The sequence below is a fragment of the Cibotium barometz genome, chromosome 18, assembly GCF_041138505.1.
Source record: "Cibotium barometz isolate CiBa-2024 chromosome 18, ASM4113850v1, whole genome shotgun sequence".
NCBI lineage: Eukaryota > Viridiplantae > Streptophyta > Polypodiopsida > Cyatheales > Cibotiaceae > Cibotium > Cibotium barometz.
Window position 1 is genome coordinate 14,135,722 of NC_141063.1, and position 18,701 is coordinate 14,154,422.

General features: G+C 45.2%; 1 pseudogene across 1 annotated transcript in view; it reads left to right on the forward strand.

Annotated features, from left to right (window-relative positions):
• Window positions 1-3,715: 3,715 nt before the first annotated feature.
• The window catches only part of LOC147628974 (single-stranded DNA-binding protein WHY1, chloroplastic-like), a 37,085-nt pseudogene continuing 22,099 nt past the window's right edge, over window positions 3,716-18,701 (forward strand). Inside the window, exons 1-5 of the transcript XR_015267866.1 lie at window positions 3,716-3,846; window positions 3,951-4,041; window positions 6,381-6,465; window positions 6,585-6,677; window positions 7,220-7,311. The product of XR_015267866.1 is annotated as a single-stranded DNA-binding protein WHY1, chloroplastic-like (transcript). The remainder of the gene's footprint in view (window positions 3,847-3,950; window positions 4,042-6,380; window positions 6,466-6,584; window positions 6,678-7,219; window positions 7,312-18,701) is intronic.

Here is an 18,701-nt window from a genome sequence, read left to right on the forward strand (position 1 = left end):
TAGTGGCAGCATTTGGTGGCATGTGTATACGTTCCTTGATTATTGTTGCCGACTTTATGGGAGCCGTTGGCTTAGGAAGAGGAATACTTCTGGCAGTCACGATCATATACCAATATTTTGAGACTTTTGAGAAGGAGAGGGCCAGTGAACCTAACTTCTTTGGTTTTTAACTTGTTCTTGGACCTACACATAGCTAGACCTAGACACACAAATGTTGTCGAGTCAATGAGGGATTTTTTTTGGGTGTATGCCCAACGTAGCTTGATTTGGCAGGTTAATGCTTAAGATTCTTTCTATCCTGTAAAATGAATGGAACTTGGGCAAATTCAAAATTCACTGTACACTAGAAAGTTTGATAGACTTTTAGTCATTAACGTTCTCTACTAGACAGATTTCTTTGATACTTCTTCCAAAGGGCTATATCCAAAGTGCTACATCTCTAGCAAATCAAGAACATCAAGAGCTAAATCAAAAGTTTTTCTCGAAGGTTACTTCACACATTAAACCAAAGCTTCAAGGATCAAGATTTCACACCTCTTAGATATTTTATTCAACCATCAGGATGACGACTTTTCTCTCGAGCAAGAGGGTAATTCTATACATAAAGGTCTTTATGATGATCCAGGTATGCCTAAACCTATTGAAAATTAAGTTTCACCTCATATGCTTCTTAAATTTTAATAATTTTAATAATAAAATGATTTGATAAGCATAAAAGTACAAATTAAAGAGACAAAAAAATAAATAATAACATATGGTAAAATTAGAAGAACATCTTATACCTAAGTCTATCATTGACCATGGGACCACCACTACACGCACGAGTAACACTTCTGTTGAGTATCTTGTGACTGTTAAGAACCATCCTATTGAAGATGCTAAATGGATGTCAGAAAAGTTTTTCCATTCTTACTAAAATCTCATCCACTCATATCATCCATGCTATTGAGGTCAATTGCAACCCGATCAAGAGGGAATGTTAGTCATAACCTCTATGGGGATGCCCATTTCTTTTTGAGATATTTTATTTTTTGGATGCACTTTTTTATATCATCTACCATGATTAATGTGCTTAATCAAGGTGTGTGCACTAGTATGATGTCTACCAGGATTAATGTGTTTGGTCAGCTATGTGCGCTGGTATAATATGGTCATAATTAATGTGTTTAATCATATGTGTGCATTGACTTAATATTATTTTGGATGAAGGCAATTGTTGAGTGGCAGATTATGTGTTAATCATGGGTGGAACATGTGTTGTCCATACCACTATGGGATATTTTGAAAGACATGTGAACACCTTTTATGGTTTTATATTTAGGCATCCATACTTTTGTAAGGCTAAGGCCTCATAATTCTATACATACCAAATAGTAGGTAGTTCCCTATTCGACTTGCATTTGGCATGACAATAAACAAATCACAAGGCCAAACGATGTCACTCTTAGGATTATACTTGGCAACACCAATGTTTAGTCATGGGCAATTGTATGTTGCTTCCTCACGTGTGCAATCATCGAATGTTGTCAAGATATTCCTTAAAGGCAATGCTTGTGAGACCAATGTCAGCGGTCCAGAAGAAATGGTTTATACTGCTAATGTTGTATATAAGGAAGTTTTGCATCTGGCAATAAGAACAACCTAGAAGCAATTTGTTACCTATAGTATGGTTGCCATTCACCACCCCACTTCTAACCAATCACGGTAAACTTGAGCCCCATGCTAGCCGAAGTCATCGCTCTTGGCCCACCTCCATATCATTTGACGTGTCTAATCAGTGATTAGTACACCACCTAGGCCATATGCATTATTTGTGTTATCTGGCCAGTAACACCTGCTTTTGTCTTTTGTCTTACTTGGGTGTAACGGTGGGGTTGAATGGGGTGTCTATGTAGGTTTGAGTCTATGTATGTGTATATCAATGTGTATGTGTGTGGTTTTAGGTCTATTTCTTTTGTATTGGCATTTGTAACTAATTTGTGTTTGTATTAATGTGTGGTTTTAGGTCTATGTATGTGGATGTGTGTGGTTGTGGGTGTTGTTATTTTTTTATGTCAATGTTTACTAATTTGTTGTTTCAACTTAGGATGAATCATGTCTGATATTATATTCACGTTGGATATGTGAGAGCATAACGTTCCATATTAACATTTTCTATTTATTTAAAGTTAAATTTGCTTTTGAAACATGTGTTATGTAACTTGTTTTTCTACATAGCCACTACTTTGGTGTGCACCTGTAGCTCACACACATGTTGTTGGAATCATGATTCACGGCCATAAAGACGGGTAAGCAAACTATACATAAATTATGTGATTATATGAATGTTTATACATTTTGTTATATAGCTTCATTTTGTTTCTATTTTATTTTAGGATTTTACCATTGGTTTGATACCTTTTTTATACATTTTGTTATACAGCTTCATTGTTTCTATTTTATTTTAGGATTTTACCATTGGTTGGTACCTTTACAGTGAAATTCATTGATGAGGCCGTTCAGCTGTATGGGGTCGTTTCTCCTGAGGTTGAGTATGGTGTCTACTTATTACGAAAGGAGTTCGTTTTTGGGATTATTGGTGACTATGAGATCTATGTCACCTCTTTTAGGGGTACTCAATTCCATATGAGTGGATCCGACATAGATTATATACGAGCTTTAGGTTTTGTTATGCATTTTACATAGCAGCTCTATGGCACCTTTGACAAAGTCTTCCTTCTTATGTGGTAAGGTTAATCATCATATGTATTCCTTAATGTCTTTTTATTTTAATACTTATATATTTGTGTGTAGATCCACAAAAGAAAATTTTAAGAAAGAAAAAGATAGCTACATTACGTGTTGAATGTGATGGAGATGCATCACCATCTTATGTTGTTGGACGTGATACATTGACCCTTAGTTGAGTACTTTTGAAAGCACAAACTACATTATGCTTCTTGCACTTATACTAATACTTTAATGACTTAAAACATTGACTATTTACCTTTTTCTTTTGATTTTTTTTTTGGGGCTTCGAAGTATGTATTGTCCACACTGGAGTGCTCTCAAGAGTGCAAACTACATTATGCTATTGGCAATTATATTGATCCTTTCATAACTTAGATCATTGACTACTTAGCTCTTTTGTTTATTAGGCAAAGATCACGTCATGAGCTTGGTTTTAAAGACGATGTTTATCATTATTTTTGCTAGAAGATGTTGTTGACACATACATGTTTTTGTGTTGCGTATGGAGAGAGAGAGAGAGAGACCAAGAGAAGGAAGGGGTGTGTCTGTGTGTTTGCGTGTGTTGAGTTCATAATAATTTTATTCCTTAAAGGTGCAAAAAGTAAGAAGTAAGAGTTGAAAATATGTCATACACAATCATACTAGGATTTCTATTCGAAACATGTGGTGTTTAAAAATAAGAAGTAAGAGTTGAAAATATGTCATACACAATCATACTGGGATTTCTATTCGAAACATGTGGTGTTTAAAATGCTACATTGTATGATGGATACAAGTTTTTGTCCAATGTAACATAAAACATTTGATGCATCTATAATGTGGCAACTCTTCGTATACATGTGAAAGACACCCAAAAAATGGTATGTGAGTATGGACTCACTCACCCATTGTGCATGAATGAGTGCGTGCATGCGTTTATGTATGTGAGCATATGTGTGTGCTTGCATATTCTATGTATACAATGTGTTTGTGTTGTGTATATGTATGTTTGTATACAATGTGTGTCTATGTTGTATATATGTATGTTGTACGTGTGTTTAGTATATGAATAATAATGCAGCATTATTTATATTCCTTGTGCACACAGCAGTCACAAACATGTCGATGGCCTTAAAGGTTACCGTCTTGAGCTATGCAAGAAGGTTGTTTCTTAATTTGCAGAAAGAAATAAGCGCATGTGTGCAGTTCTGATATCCAAACATGTTCCTTCATTTCAGCAGATGGCTTGGCGGCTCGCTTCGTATACAGAACTTGTCTCCTTGAAGGTTCAGAGGTCCTTCTGCACAGTGAATGCCTCCAGCCAGATTAACGGTAAGCATACCCCCCAAAAAAAATAAAAAATCCCTTTTTTTCATCGCTGTGCTTTCTGATGAGTTAAGAAACTCTTATGATGTTGATAGTTTTATTTTTTTGGGGTTCATTTTATTGATGGCACATTGTGTTTTCTGCTGAGTTAAACGAGTGACGTTTCAGTAAATGTGTTTTCTGAACCTTGATGATGTTTAGAGGGTTTTCTCTTTCATTTTAGTGATGGTAAGCATGCGTTTTACCCATGCTGCATTCTTCTGTGTTTTGATTTGTGTTTTTCTACTTCAAAATAACCCTAATGGTGTTGATAGTTTTTTTTTTTGTTTTTTTTTTTGGGGGCTCATTTTAGTGATGGTAATACAGACACCCCGCCCTACCCTACACACACACACACACACACACACACACACACACACACAGGATTCTTTAATGTTTTGACCACTGTTTTTCCTGTTTAGTTTAAAAAACCTAATAGCGTTGATAGAGTTTCTTTTTCATTCCTGTAAGCATGCCCTCTAGTATCTACACATGATGGATTCTTTAACTGGTTGACAACCTTAATTGCTTTGATGCCTCTGTATATGCTGAGGTTTTCTGTCAGTGATGGTAAGCTGCACCCTACACACGATGGAGTCTTCTGTATCGTGAGCAGTATGTAAAAAAATAAAATCTATTAGTGCTGATGCTATTACATGCACTGTGGAAGCTTGAATGGTAAGGCCTGCAGCAGAGTGTTACTTAATTTAGTTTGAAGAAAAGAGAGAGAGAGAGAGAGAGAGAGAGAGAGAGAGAGAGAGAGCACCAATAAAGTATTGGCCTCACCTTTCAGTGTATTTGCTTTATTACTGAGGCGGAAACGAGTACAACCGGTCCAAAATATATAGACTGCTCTTTTGTTGAATCGACTGCAGGCTGAATTCCTGGCTGGATTCTAGGCTGAACAAGAGGTGGGACTTGCACACTCGAGCAAGATCTGTGCGTGAGTGGGCTGCCTTGTGAGTTGTGGAGATTCGTATCACTAAATGAGCCCTGAACAACAATGATCTGAGTAGGCTGGTTGCAAAGGCAGGCTCCTTGCTGTTGTTTTGGTTGATTTGCGTTGACAACTAGCTGCTCTTGCAACAAGAACTTGATGCCAGATGCTAGATGCCAGATGCTTGATTTGATTGATTGCAGATGATTCAAATGGGGAGAGGGAAAGCAATCTTATTCCTTGCTTGTGGTCAGCCTGCTGGCCTCAGGCTGTTGCCCAACCTGCTGCTGTTGTCATCCGATCTGTCTAGACCTACTCAAATCTATTCAAGCTGGACCAAATGTGTCCAACGATTACCGAGTTTGGTTGTAGCCTGTCACTCACTTGTTCGATGCCCGGCACTCGGCCTAATACTTCGTGGACAAATGTGCACACTTCAACATCAAGTGAGTTATAAAACGGTGCCAAACTTTGCATTGATTGATAGTGCAAGACTTCGCACGTTCTGTGCTGATTGACCTATCCTAGCCTACCCTGATGGGAAATGTCCTTAGACAATGGGTCACAAAATTGATTGGTTATTCCAAAGATTGTTACATGTTACAAATCATGTAACTTGACATTTACTATTTAGTATTAAAAAGGCATTATTTACAAGTAAAAGTTTGCTCTTGAGTACTTTAACGTGTTAACCATAAGTAATAAAGTAAACTATGATTAGGGGTTATCATTAGCTTTTAACTTACACATTAAGCTGGTGCCTTTAGTGGGACATTAATTAAACATTAAATTATTTGATGCATGAAATGGCTATCAAATGTGTACTTGCAAGTCTGGTAGGACACAAGATCTAGGGATGCATCCAAGGATCATAAGTATACAGAGGATATAAAAACATACAAGATGTGCACCTTAGTACACTTGCCAAATATTTGTTCACCCAAGATCATTTACAAGTCACATGAAAGCATCGCTCTCTTGCTCCAAGAACTTGTACTCAAGACTTCTCCAAGGAGTTTTATCTAATATAACTCGCGCACGTGCCGGAGGGGGGGGGGGGGTTCGGCCCAAGGCTATTTCGACCCCTAGTGTGGTGTCTTCTCTCTCTAGTCTGTCTGTTTTGTTTCTTAAGGTTTTACACGTTTTCTTGAAGATAAGCTAAGTACACGTGCCACAGCCCTTATGAAGGCTTGTTTCATTTGGACCCTAAAATATGCTATATTCTTCTCTATATTATGATATATTGTGCCACACAGGGATTTTTATTTTTTGCCTTTTGTACTTTTTTGAATGTAAATGGATCCTTTGTTTGCACATGCTTGTCTCTCCTATATTGTCTTTACTCCTCTGACTTGGGTTACTTGTATAGCCATGAAAATATTTGCGCAACATACTTTTTACAAAGGCAAGTCTGCACTGTCCTGCCTGGAAGGCCAGTTTTCAAGACCAATGAGGTAAATAGACTAAAAGCTTCACTACAGCCTTTGTATATCAATATTTTGTAAGCTGAAGATTTTTCCTTTACTGCTTTTATGGAGCTGAAGTCCATTCTATTTTTTTTGTCGTCTAACAGGCTGGTGCTATCATCTTAGAAAGAGAGGGTTCCATGTTTATGGAGTTTTCGCCATCCACAGGCCCATGTCAGTATGATTGGAGTCGGAAACAGGTATTATGTTACAGCTGTTGCGGTTATGTATGCAGAGTTCGATACTAAGGTGGCATGTCTTCATACATAACCTGCCTCTACTAAGGTTGATCACTTTGCAACAACTGGTCCCTAAGGTTCGTTACACATAAAGCACATAAAGGCAATGCCCATGGTGGGTTCTCATTGTGACTGTCTGGACGGCAAAGTTGCCCGTCCAAGCCTGGGGCGTAGGCAGGCCCAGCCTAAACACTGTGGCCAGCTGATCCATCCTGTAATGAGTTGACCAGTCATGTGCATCGTGACCGCCTGGGCAAGGTTGGCCATTGAAGTCTGGCACACAGGCAGGACCAGCCTAAACATAATGGTCAGCTTAGCCATCCAGCAATGAGGTGACCAGTCATGTGGGACCTGCCCTACTTATAGTTGTCACAGATGATGCATGGGTGCCATGGCTGCTTTGGTTTTGTGCTTGAATAAATCATGGAGATTTTGGCGAGTTGAAAGTTCATGCTTGAAGTAAGCAATCAATTTTATCTTTTTTTTGGGGGGGTTTGTGGCAGATCTTTGCTCTCAGTTGTTGAGTTGGGAGGGCTATTGGGCTTACAACGTCTGAAAGTTGTGAGTTTTTCCATGATCCACACATGGGCTTAAGGTGCGTGACATTTGCAAGTATCTTTTTGGTTGTAGCTCTGTGATGGATGGGCATCCTTTAGTGGAGTTCAGTCTAAGATAATGTCTTTGCTGCTTAGTATTCATATTATGTCTTTTAGAAAATTTACAGGTGTTTTGATGCTTTGCATGCCAGTCAAGTATGGACACTTTAAGATGCTTGGTTTGAATATGGTTGCTCGAGCATTGACTTACATTCCTTTTGAGAAACATGCCCACTGGTTTTTCTTACAGGGTTGCTATGTCTCCAGAGAAGACATAACTAAGTTGGCAATTAAGGGCGAGGTTAGACTAATCCCTCATTTAAGGACTTAATGTATCTCAAGGGTTATTAATTAAGGAGTCAATGCAAGGTCAGCTAAAGTCTATCCGTCAGGCTGCGCTGCTGTACGGACCAGTACAGGGGCTGTACAACACTGTTGTAGGTATTGAAGGCTGATATGAGGCTGTGTGGAGGGCAGAGTTGAAGTGGGCTGGGGCTGTATACGGGACAGCACATGTGTAGTGTCCTAGAGTGAGCCATGTAGGAAGAGAGCTGAGGTGAGTTTTGGCTTCATTAACATCAAATGCAGTGTCATCAACACCTTGAAAACTTGACTTTTGTTTAAAATTTTAAGGACCCGAGTGATGAGTTTCACTAGGATTTTGTAAGTGTTGTAACAAGGGAACTGGCTACATTTGGTCCCTAGTGCAGAGTATTAGTGTTGTAAAAAGGAAACTGGCTACATTTGGTACCTAGTGCAGATTATTTACTGTGCACACTTATCCTCTGCGTGCACTTTAATACAATTATGCACACATTCTCTGTGCATTAAATTATTAAGATTTAAGTGTAGTACCACTAGGGCTATGAATGTGCCCTTCCCCCTCTCTTACTTCCCTCCCCCGCAGCCTTTCAGTGCCCCCGTCTCCATTTCCCCTTCGGCTTGGTCTCAGGCAGTTTCTCTTGTTCTTGGGTAATTTTCATTTGGCAAGCCTCGGCCTCTTGTAGTATTCACCCCTCAAGAGGACTCCATGGCAGCCGCTCCGTCATCCCCGACCGAGGCCGCCGTCCCTTGCCTATCCTTCTCAGAAGCAGACCTCCAGCTCCTCGCTACGACAGTTGCATCTCTAGAGGCCTCCACTCGAGTGTGCAAGATTGTTGGTAGCCGTCCGGCGTGCAGACAACTCGAGATCTTCTACAGGCTAGCTTCCTTGGAGTGACTGTAGAGATCACAGACATTCATCTTTTGGGGCTTGGCTACTAGCAGGTTGAGTTTGACTCGCCAGCCGGCGTCAGCTAGACTAAGTAGCTGTGCCCCATCACATTGTGTACAGCCTAGGCATTCTTTGTGAGGTGGCAGCACGGCTTCGACCCTGCATCTGACCCACTGGCTGGCGTTTTAGGCTTTCTCGTGACAGTCTGTTTCCTAGGTCTCACCTTCCTCTTGTCCTGGTGATTGGTGAAGCCATTGGGAGAGTGATGGACCCCCCCCCCCCCCCCCCCCCCCCGCACTACCGCTTTGTGCCTCGCACGGGTGGCAGGGATTCCATCCCTTCACATCTGTATTTCCTTGCTGGAGACAGTGCCTCATGTCATATCCCTTGCTTGTCTCCGAGGAGATCCCATCCTGTAGAGAGTGGAGTACTTGGGCCTCCCTGGCCAATGCTTCATTTGAAGGCAGATGGGACACCTCGCTAGAGCTTGCCCTGGACGCCAGTCTAGGAGACCACCTCCGATGGTCCCCCTCCCCCCGAGCGGTCTCAGCTTAGATCATTGTTAGGGGGTAGGGAGAGAGGAAGGCCCTTAGGCAGCAGAGCACTAGGACCTGACTGCGGACGACTGTGTTGCCAGAGCGTGGCGGACCGTGGCTCGTGCCAGGGCCGCCAACCGACGTCTAGAGCTGAGCGGCGCCGTCGTGCGCGCCAAGTTGGCAGAGTACAAGAGGATTTGGTTACGTCAGAGAACCGTTTCGAGCATTTATTGCAGCACCTACCCGTCGGCGATGCCCCCCCCCCCACCCCCCCCCCTTCGTGTCACTGCGAGGGTCCCCCCTCCGGCCTAGCGGCCATTACCACGTCGAGACGACTCCTTAGGTTCTCATTCCAGTGAGGCCAATTGGCCCCACCGAGCTCCCCGGTGAGCCCTTCCTTGCGCCCTCCCTCTCCGTTGGATCACTCACAACCTCTTCCATCTCCCTCTTCCCCGCCTCCCTCCCCCCCCTCATCCTCCATCCTCGCCTCCAACTCTTCCCGTAGCAGTTCCCCTTGCCCCGTCCTCTCCTTCTGAGCCTGCACACCCCCCCTCCCTTCGCCTCTCTTCAGCATTCCTGCTGCCCTCCGGCAGCGCTCGATCCAGAGCAGAGGCAGCTGGCGAGCTCCATCCGCTGTTTGATTTGTCGATTCTCGGAGCCGGTAGAGATGACCATCGTTGCTTCCCTAGTGAGGGCTCTCCTGCCAGAGTCCCCAGGTGGCCCCCCCAAGATCCTAGGGCTACCAGTGGATTATAGTTTCTTCCGATGTCTTCCGGTGGAAGGAATCGATTATTTTGAGGAGACAGTGGCTCCCATTCGGATCTGTTTGGTGTTTTATCATTCTAGGCCGTCCATGCTAGAGAGCGGTGCGATGATCTTCTCCTATCCCTTGAGTGTAGCCCAGGGACGGAGTGGGATTCGGAGTCGGTGGCCGTCGCCATCGAGGGGTGTGTAGTAGAGCTCTCGCACCGTCTTCATAATCTGCGCATCACCGACGTGCTCACCCATCTTTGGCCCTTGGCTCGGATGTGAAAGAGTGCATAGAGCGGAAGCAAATAAGCACGAGTGTGCTGAGTAGAGAATGCAAGAGAGAGAGAGAGAGAGAGAGAGAGAGAGAGAGAGAGAGAGAGAGAGCAACTATGCTGAATATACTGAAGTGATACAGTCCCAAGCAAGAGACAGAAGTAGTCTTATAGGTGAGGGAGCAAAAGATAGACTAGGCAAGATACAAAAGTGAGAGGCCAGCCCACCCATTTATAGGTGGGGAGAGCTGGCCGACTGGACATGCTAGAACTGGCTGACTGGGCATGATAAAGTTGGCCGATTGGGAAAATGCATCCGGGTTGGGAAAAATCCTAGAAAAATATGTAAATAAGGGGTGGCCAGCCCACAATCAAGGGCCATGCAAAAGGGACCAAAAGGACACCAAACATGGGCAGAAACTGGGGATGAATGTGCTAACACCCCCTCTCAGCACCAGATGCTGAACATACTCCGAGAAGCGGAAGAAGTCGTCCTCTGTCAAAGACAAAAGAATGCAGCAACAACAGGTACCAAGAAAGCTCCACAAGAAATCTCCACAACAACTCAGCTACAAAAGCAACAGAACAAGCTGCCAGGTACACTGCTCCTCTAGAAGAAAACAACCATGTAGGCTGCATCGTGCTGCTCCAAATATCGGTGCTAAACCCAAATGTAAACACAGTGCCACAGAAATCCCTAGAAGCCTATAGCTCAAAGAAGATAATACCCTCAAAAGAAAGAGTCCATATGCTCCAACTGTGTACCAAGAGTAGCCAAATGCTGTACAATAGCATCCTCCTCGAAGGTCGGCATTGCCAGATGTAAGAACTCAATTGCCCCCTCTAAAAACTGATGTCGGGACTCCACAAGCCCAACCAAATCCAAATCCCAATCCTTCAAGCCCTGGAAGTACCACTGGGTCCCAGGTACGGTCACGGACACACCTGACCACAATCCAGAATCCTCACACAGAGTAAGGAAAAAAGGAACATTCACAGTAGTGGTAACTGAAGTAGTAGTAGCCTCCTCAATAGCATCATACAGCGTAGAAGCAGGCTCCTCCATAGAAGGCAAAGGGACCAACAACACATCTTGGTCACTGGTTGACGAAGAAAGAGTCGGAGGCGAAGGAATAGGAGACAAATCCCCCTCAGAAGCTGTGAGCAAAGATAGCCCACTGTCTTCCTCAAAAACATTACCAGAGATATCATCCTGGCAAGGAGACGTATGCACAGAAACTGAAGGCAAGGCAACAAGAGAAAAAGACTCCTCAGATGCAATGAGCAAAACTAGCCCACTATCCTTTGCTGCAGGAACATCTCCAAAAGAAGTATCCACAAGTTCATTGGCTGCATAGCACCCAGAAGTAGAAACCATCTGCCGATCACTTGCGTTACCATACAGGTCACAAAGCAACTGCCACACAGAGAAAGTAGAAGCATCATTAGGAGCATAGATGAAGTGTCGAAGAACTGAATCCTGACAATTCAGGAGGAGAAAGCCATAGATCTGTCCGTCAGTCTTCCTCCACTGACACACATCCTCCGCAGAGGCAAGGTCCGGCAAGCACCGATTCTTGTATGAGAGAAACTCCATCAAACCATACTCCTTGAGAATAGAAGTAACCTGCAACTTCCATGACTGAAAGTTACCACCATCCAACTTGTCTGCCTCATCTAGGAAATAACAAGAAAGTGGTACGAGAGCCAAATCTGAAGCTGTCATCATTGATCCAACCAATAGGACCAAACCTCATAAAAAAAACTGTCCAAATCAGAAAACGCTGATGTAGGTCCCTTCCTCCCACCAAAACGCAGCCCTAAGAGGTTGGATAGCACCCGAAAATCCTCCTGTAACAAAAAGCGCAAAAGCTTCTGTCAACTGTACCTCCAACCTTGAGGCCACCAGAAGAGGGAAGCAAAAAATGCAGATTTGATATAGAGAGAAAAGGCAGCCACACAGGGCTTGGGAATATGCTGCAAGAGGGTGCAAGAGAGAAAGGCATCAACTAGGACTGTATCTTGGGCTCTCCTCAAGAAAAAAACGCACAATCTCAGAAGAAGAAGTGTCCACCACAGGTACCAAGGTTGCCACCAAAGCCCGAACCACCACAATACCCCCTCTGCAAAAGGGAATGTCCACCGGAGAGGAAAACGCAGTCAAAGAGGGGCTGCTGTCCTGAAAAAACAGGCCGCCTAGATCCAAACTCCAAGTAGAAGAAAAACGCTGATGAGAAATTACCTTCTGGCTGTAAGCGATGAAACCAAACTGAAGGGAAAGCAATCAGCAGAAGCTGTCCAAAAAACGCAGCAACCGGAGGGCTGCAAATCTGAGAAAAATGCAGAGGTGAAGGGGCTGTAGATAGGGCTGAATCTCGGGCAGCAGAGGGAATTGCTGAACCGGGAGCGATGATACCATGAAAGAGTGCACAAAGCGGAAGCAAATAAGCACTAGAGTGTGCTGAGTAGAGAGTGCAAGAGAGAGAAAGAGAGATGGAGCAACTATGCTGAATATACTGAAGTGATACAGTCCCAAGTAAGAGACAGAAGTAGTCTCATAAGTGAGGGAGCAAAAGATAGACTAGGCAAGATACAAAAGTGCGAGGCCAGCCCACCTATTTATAGGTGGGGAGAGCTGGCCGACTGGACATGCTAGAACTGGCTGATTGGGCATGATAAAGCTGGCCGACTAGGAAAATGCAGCTGGGCTGGGAAAAATCCCAGAAAAATATGTAAACAAGGGGTGGCCAGCCCACAATCAAGGGCCATGCAAAAGGGACCAAAAGGACACCAAACATGGGCAGAAACTGGGGATGAATGTGCTAATAGGATGGAGCTGGGAGGCTTAGGCCATAGAGATCAGTATGGGGAGGTGGGAGGTGGTGTCCTACAGCTTGGAGGTGCTGCTCTTTGTTTTCCTTCATATCTCAGTTACAGTACCCCTTCCCCCCTCTTATAGATACCTTCATTGTGATCGATGGCGTTCCGAGTATGTCTACTCGCGCTCGGACAAAGTGGCGACACGTGGAGGATAGGATCTACGTGTCAGAATACGCAGCGGAGATGATGACCAGACCTAGGAACACGAGAGCAAAAAACGCATGCAGAAAAACAGCACAAGAGAGAGAGAGATGTAGGCGTGTAACTCTGCTCTGATATACACAAGAAGATCCCGGTATGATACAATGAGTGGTATGGGGGTGGGGGCCTATTTATATGCCCCCACGTGTGCAGTCGGCCTGCTGAAAAAGGCTCCACGACTGCATATGCAGTCGGCCAGCAGCATGCAGCCAGTCGGCTAGCTCTGAGGGTCCACGACTGCATCAGGTACAGTCGGCCAGCTCCAGTACACACATCAGATGTAGTCGGCCAGCAAATGGATCCTCCTGCCAACTCAGGGTTGCCTCCCAAGCCACAGAAAAAATGGAAAAAAATAGGGAAAAATACGGGGAGTGAGGAAAAATGATAAAACACCTGACACGGGCGGGCACACCCACAACAAAGGCCCTGGTGTATAAAACTGGACAGGAGATGACTTCTAACACCCCCTCTCAGCACCTGGCTGTGTAACCAACCACTGGGAGCTGGGGTGCCGCCTGAGCAAATCCTGAGATAGCGACTTCGTGAAGAGGTCCACCGTACTGTCCTCCGTCGAACAGAACTCCAGCAAGATGTCATCAACAATGATCTGTTCACGAACAAAGTGCCTCTGGATGACCATGGGTTCCTCCAGTGGAACCCCAAACGTGCAATGTAACCTCCTGCTGCTCCGTAAAACTGCTCCTGGGCCATAAGTAGATCTCCTCGTGTCCGGATCTCCTCCCCAAACTGAGTCACTCCAACCGTGGAGTCGGATTCCATCCATCAATCCCCCTCCTGTGTACAAGAGTCCATGATCCTTCGCATGCCGCAGAAACCACAGGAAACGCAATCTTGCCTCCCAAAGAGACATTTGCAACCATGAGCTCAACCGCCTCATCAGGAAGCTCGCGTCCAATCTGGTGTCCATCAACCAGATCAATGAACCATATAGCTTCTGAGTCACAGAGACATCACACTGCTCACAAGGATCAACACCTGTTACGGTGCACAAACAAGTCCTGGAAACCTGATGAAACCTGTCAACCACCCCCTTTGAATCCGGAACCACAAAGCCTGGAGAAACCACCTCCTTCTGCAAGTAAGCACCTGCCACCTGCCTGGCTTTCCGAAAGGTCCCCGTGGAAAGAACATCCTCATCTACTGGAGGTTCTATGTTTCGAACACTACGAGACATCAGAGCATAAGTGACCTGTTGAGCTTCCTCTGACTGACGAACACAAGAACTACCAACATCAGTACTGGAAAGTTCCTGCCAACTGCTGCCATCTACTGGCAAGCTATCCACCACTTGGTCTCGGAAAGCCCGCACCTGCAGCGTATCCACACTTAAGTGGCCATTACCAGACTGCCACTCATCACAAACCTGAGGACCTGGGAGAGAGTGCTGAAAGCCTGTAAACTCCATTCTGCACTCCGCCTTCCCAAACGACCTGGCCTTTTGCTTTGTCCTGGAGAGCAACAAAATGCTCATCAAACTCCACCCGTACGCCAGTCTTGCAAACGTGATGCACTGACAACATATGAAAACCAAGTGCCGGAACATACAACACCTGGGAGGAAAGCTTCCCCCCTCTGCCATCGGGAACTATCTCCATCCTGCCCTCACTGTGAACTGGGATAGTGGACGTATCCCCAGTAAGAATATGACCAGAAAGCCTGCAGAGATCCTGTAAACCGGAACGGGAAGGAGTCATGTGCCTGGAAGCACCACTATCGAGAATCCACTCCCGGGTATCCGTTGCGGAGAATCCTCCAATCTCCTCCCTGCCTGAAGAAAATGAAACATCAGTGTCCATCACCTCCAGGTGCACAAAAGCCGGAGTCTTCATGATTGCTACTGAGGAATCTTCACCCTTCACGGTCTTCCGCTTGGGACACTGCCTCCAATAGTGGCCTTTCTCGCCACAATCATTACAGGTCCTCTCTGCCTTCAGTTTCTCGCGGTCAGCGTTGGACTTCTTCTCAGAAGGCGTCTCCGATGAAGCCTTCCCTTTGCCCGAGTCACGGCCTTTCGACCGTTGGCTAGTTAAGGCCTCTGAACCTCCACCTTGAGGAGGGTTCGTGAATTGTTCCTCCTGGTCCAGGACCATGGGCACAAGCTCCTCCCACGTGATGGTGCTGAGCCTGCCACTGGTAATCAAAGAGGAGTAAAATGCTGAGTACGAAGAGGGCAAGTGCGACAGCAACGTTATGGCCATGTCCTCTGACGATATCTCCTTCCCAGCCTGAAGAACTTCTTGCTGAAGAGCCTGCAGCTTGTTAATATGCTCCCGTATCGTCGACGACTTTGCAGGGCTCATAACCCGCATCTGTACTTCCAAGGAAATCCTCTTCATGGGCGATACCCTGTTGTAAAGTGAGGCCAAGTGCTGCCATATACCTCTGGCCAGCGTCATATGCTTTACATGATTGATTACCTGTGGTGTGCAGTTGAGAAAGATAAACGAACGGACCCTGGCGTTGACACGATCCCACATCTGTGTCTGGGCCTCCTGGTCCTTTCGGATCGACGGTAACTCCCCTTCCTCTACTTCCGGCCGTGGAACACCAACAACGACGAAATCGGCGAGGAGGTAGGACTCCAGAACAGATTCCATCATCACTTTCCATATGCCATAGTTGCTCCCGTCCAACTGACGGTCCACCGGGAACGTGGGGACGGTGGACCGTGGGGAGTGTCGGGATCTTCACATGTCTCTCGGCCATCTCAAACAGATCTGCCATTGCGGGGATGTACTCTGAAAAGGGTGGGTGGGTGGGAACAAAGAAGAACTAAAACCTGCAAGTGGCTGTCCAGCAAATCAGCCCGCCTTCCTCTTGCTTCTCCTCTTCCCGAACAGTCCAAAACAGTCCACCAATCAGCCACAAAACAGTCCCCCTCTTGCTCACACAAATCCCAAGACCTATCTAGAGCCTAGGGCTCTGATACCATGTCAGAATACGCAACGGAGATGATGACCAGATCTGGGAACACGAGCAAAAAACGCATGCAGAAAAACAGCACAAGAGAGAGAGAGAGAGATGTAGGCGTGTAACTCTGCTCTGATATACACAAGAAGATCCCGATATGATACAATGAGTGGTATGGGGGTGGGGGCCTATTTATATGCCCCCACATGTGCAGTCGGCCTGCTGAAAAAGGCTCCACGATCGCATATGCAGTCGGCCAGCAACATGCAGCCAGTCGGCCAGCTCTGAGGGTCCACGACTGCATCAGGTACAGTCGGCCAGCTCCAGTATACACATCAGATGTAGTCGGCCAGCAAATGGATCCTCCTGTCAACTCAGGGTTGCCTCCCAAGCCACAGAAAAAATGGGGAAAAATAGGGAAAAATACGGGGAGTGAGGAAAAATGATAAAACACCTGATACGGGCGGGCACACCCACAACAAAGGCCCTGGTATATAAAACTAGACAGGAGATGACTTCTAACACTACGCCCACCTAGCACGCGTTTACCCCAAGACTCATAACCAATTGTGATTACCCACGCCCTAGACTCTTCGAGTGAAGGGCAGTTTTGATAGTTCCGCCTCCCACAGAGATTGATGTGTGGATAGCCTCATGGAACATTTAGGGTTTGGGGGGACCTCTGTCAAATCCCCATCGGATCTCCTCGTGGAACGCTCCTGGTACATGACTCAAAACCTGCAACAAACAAACAAACAAGAAGGGGGTGCAGGCATGACTCACCTCCGAACCACGACAGCCGTGGGCAAGCCCACAAGACTTGGCTGTCCCCACCGAGCCACAAGTTGAGCTAACTAGATGGACGTACCGACCAATTCCTTCCTCGTGACGTCCCATACCGCCATGAAGCTACTCTCGCGGGCCTCGATATTGCTGCCGGCCTCGGTTGCATGAAGCAGGTGCACGTCTGCACTACCATAGAGCTCTCACAAATCACGCGAGACTCTATATGACTAATGACTAACCTTGGCCACCCTTTTATAGGCTCTTGGCCGGTCATCGGGCGTCCACACTTGGGCGCCCGCCCGTCCGTACTTGGGTGCCCACCGGTTAGTCTATCCCTAACTCAGCTCGCCAATCAGCCTGCCTAGCTCCAAGCTTCCCCAAACCTCGAAGCTAGTCTTGTGTGCGTATAGCACACAGTAGATACACACTGTGCACATGACATACTTCCCTTCCTCTAAGAGCTCACTCCTGAGCTCACTAAAAAGCCAGGGTAATCTCTCTGAAGAGTAGTCAATGTCTCCCATGTAGCGTCCTCCTCAACACGATCCTACCACTTGATCTTGTATTCTGTGATAAGCGTATTACGCAATCTTCTTTCACGAAATCCAAGAATCTTTTTAGGTTCGTGTGGAACAAATGTCATGTCCTCGACATCTATGATTTCTTGAGGAGTAACTAACTGGTCTGTTTCACCCAGTACTTCCTTAAGTCTACTGACATGAAATACAGGATGATCTTTCACATGAGAAGGCAAATCCAATTCATATGCAATTGAACCAATCCGTCGTGTAATACGAAATGGTCCACAATATCTAGGAGATAATTTCGGAGATCAACCTGTCCGTAAAGTCTTGGAATCTTTCGGAACTCGCAAATACACCATCGTTCCTTCAGAGAACTCTCTGGGTGAACGATGTCTATTAGAATAAAATCTGTCTCGGTCTTGAGCACTTCTAATAGAGCATTTCTTGCATATCTTGCAAAAAATTACGTGCTGCATCATGTTGAAGTCCTGAGAATCCCACTGTAATAGGTGATCTAGGTTGAAACCCATGCATAAGCATGAAAGGACTAAAACCTGTACTCGTATGCTTAGTATTGTTATAAGCAAATTCTAACATAGGAAGATAATCCTCCTATGAACTCTGTCTTTTGGATACATATGCTCGAAGCATATCCTCCAAAATCTGATTCACTCTTTTAGTCTGGCCATCAGATTGAGGATGATCTGAGGAACTCAAATTCAAAGTTGTTTCCAACTTCTCAAAAGCAAGTTTCCAAAAATCACTCGTAAACTTAGAGTCCCTATCACTGACTATGTCCTGCGGTAACCCGTACAGTCTAAACAATTGCTCAATAAACTGCTGTGCTAATTGCGTAGTTGTAATGGTCTTCCGGGTCGGTAAAAATCTAGCCATTTTTGTCAAGCGATCTACCACAACCCAAATAGAATCGTGGTCTTGATGTGTTCTTGGCAATCCGGTAATAAAGTCCATGGAAATACTTTTCCATTTATTACCTGGGATTTGCAAAGGATGCAACAACCCAGCCTGTCTAAAGCGTTCAGCTTTATTTGCTTGACAAACTTGACACTTGAGAACATAATCTTCTACATACTCTTTCATCTTTGGCCAATAAAAAGTGTGTTTCACTAACGATAATGTCATGTGTACCCCAGGGTGTCCAACAGAAGGGGCATCGTGACACTCCTTAAGAATCTTGGACCGAATGTTCAGGGTCTGTGGTACACAAATTTTTTCATTACGGAATAGTAAACCATTCCGAATCATCCAGTGGCTTCCTGTAGCCTGAATGGTAGG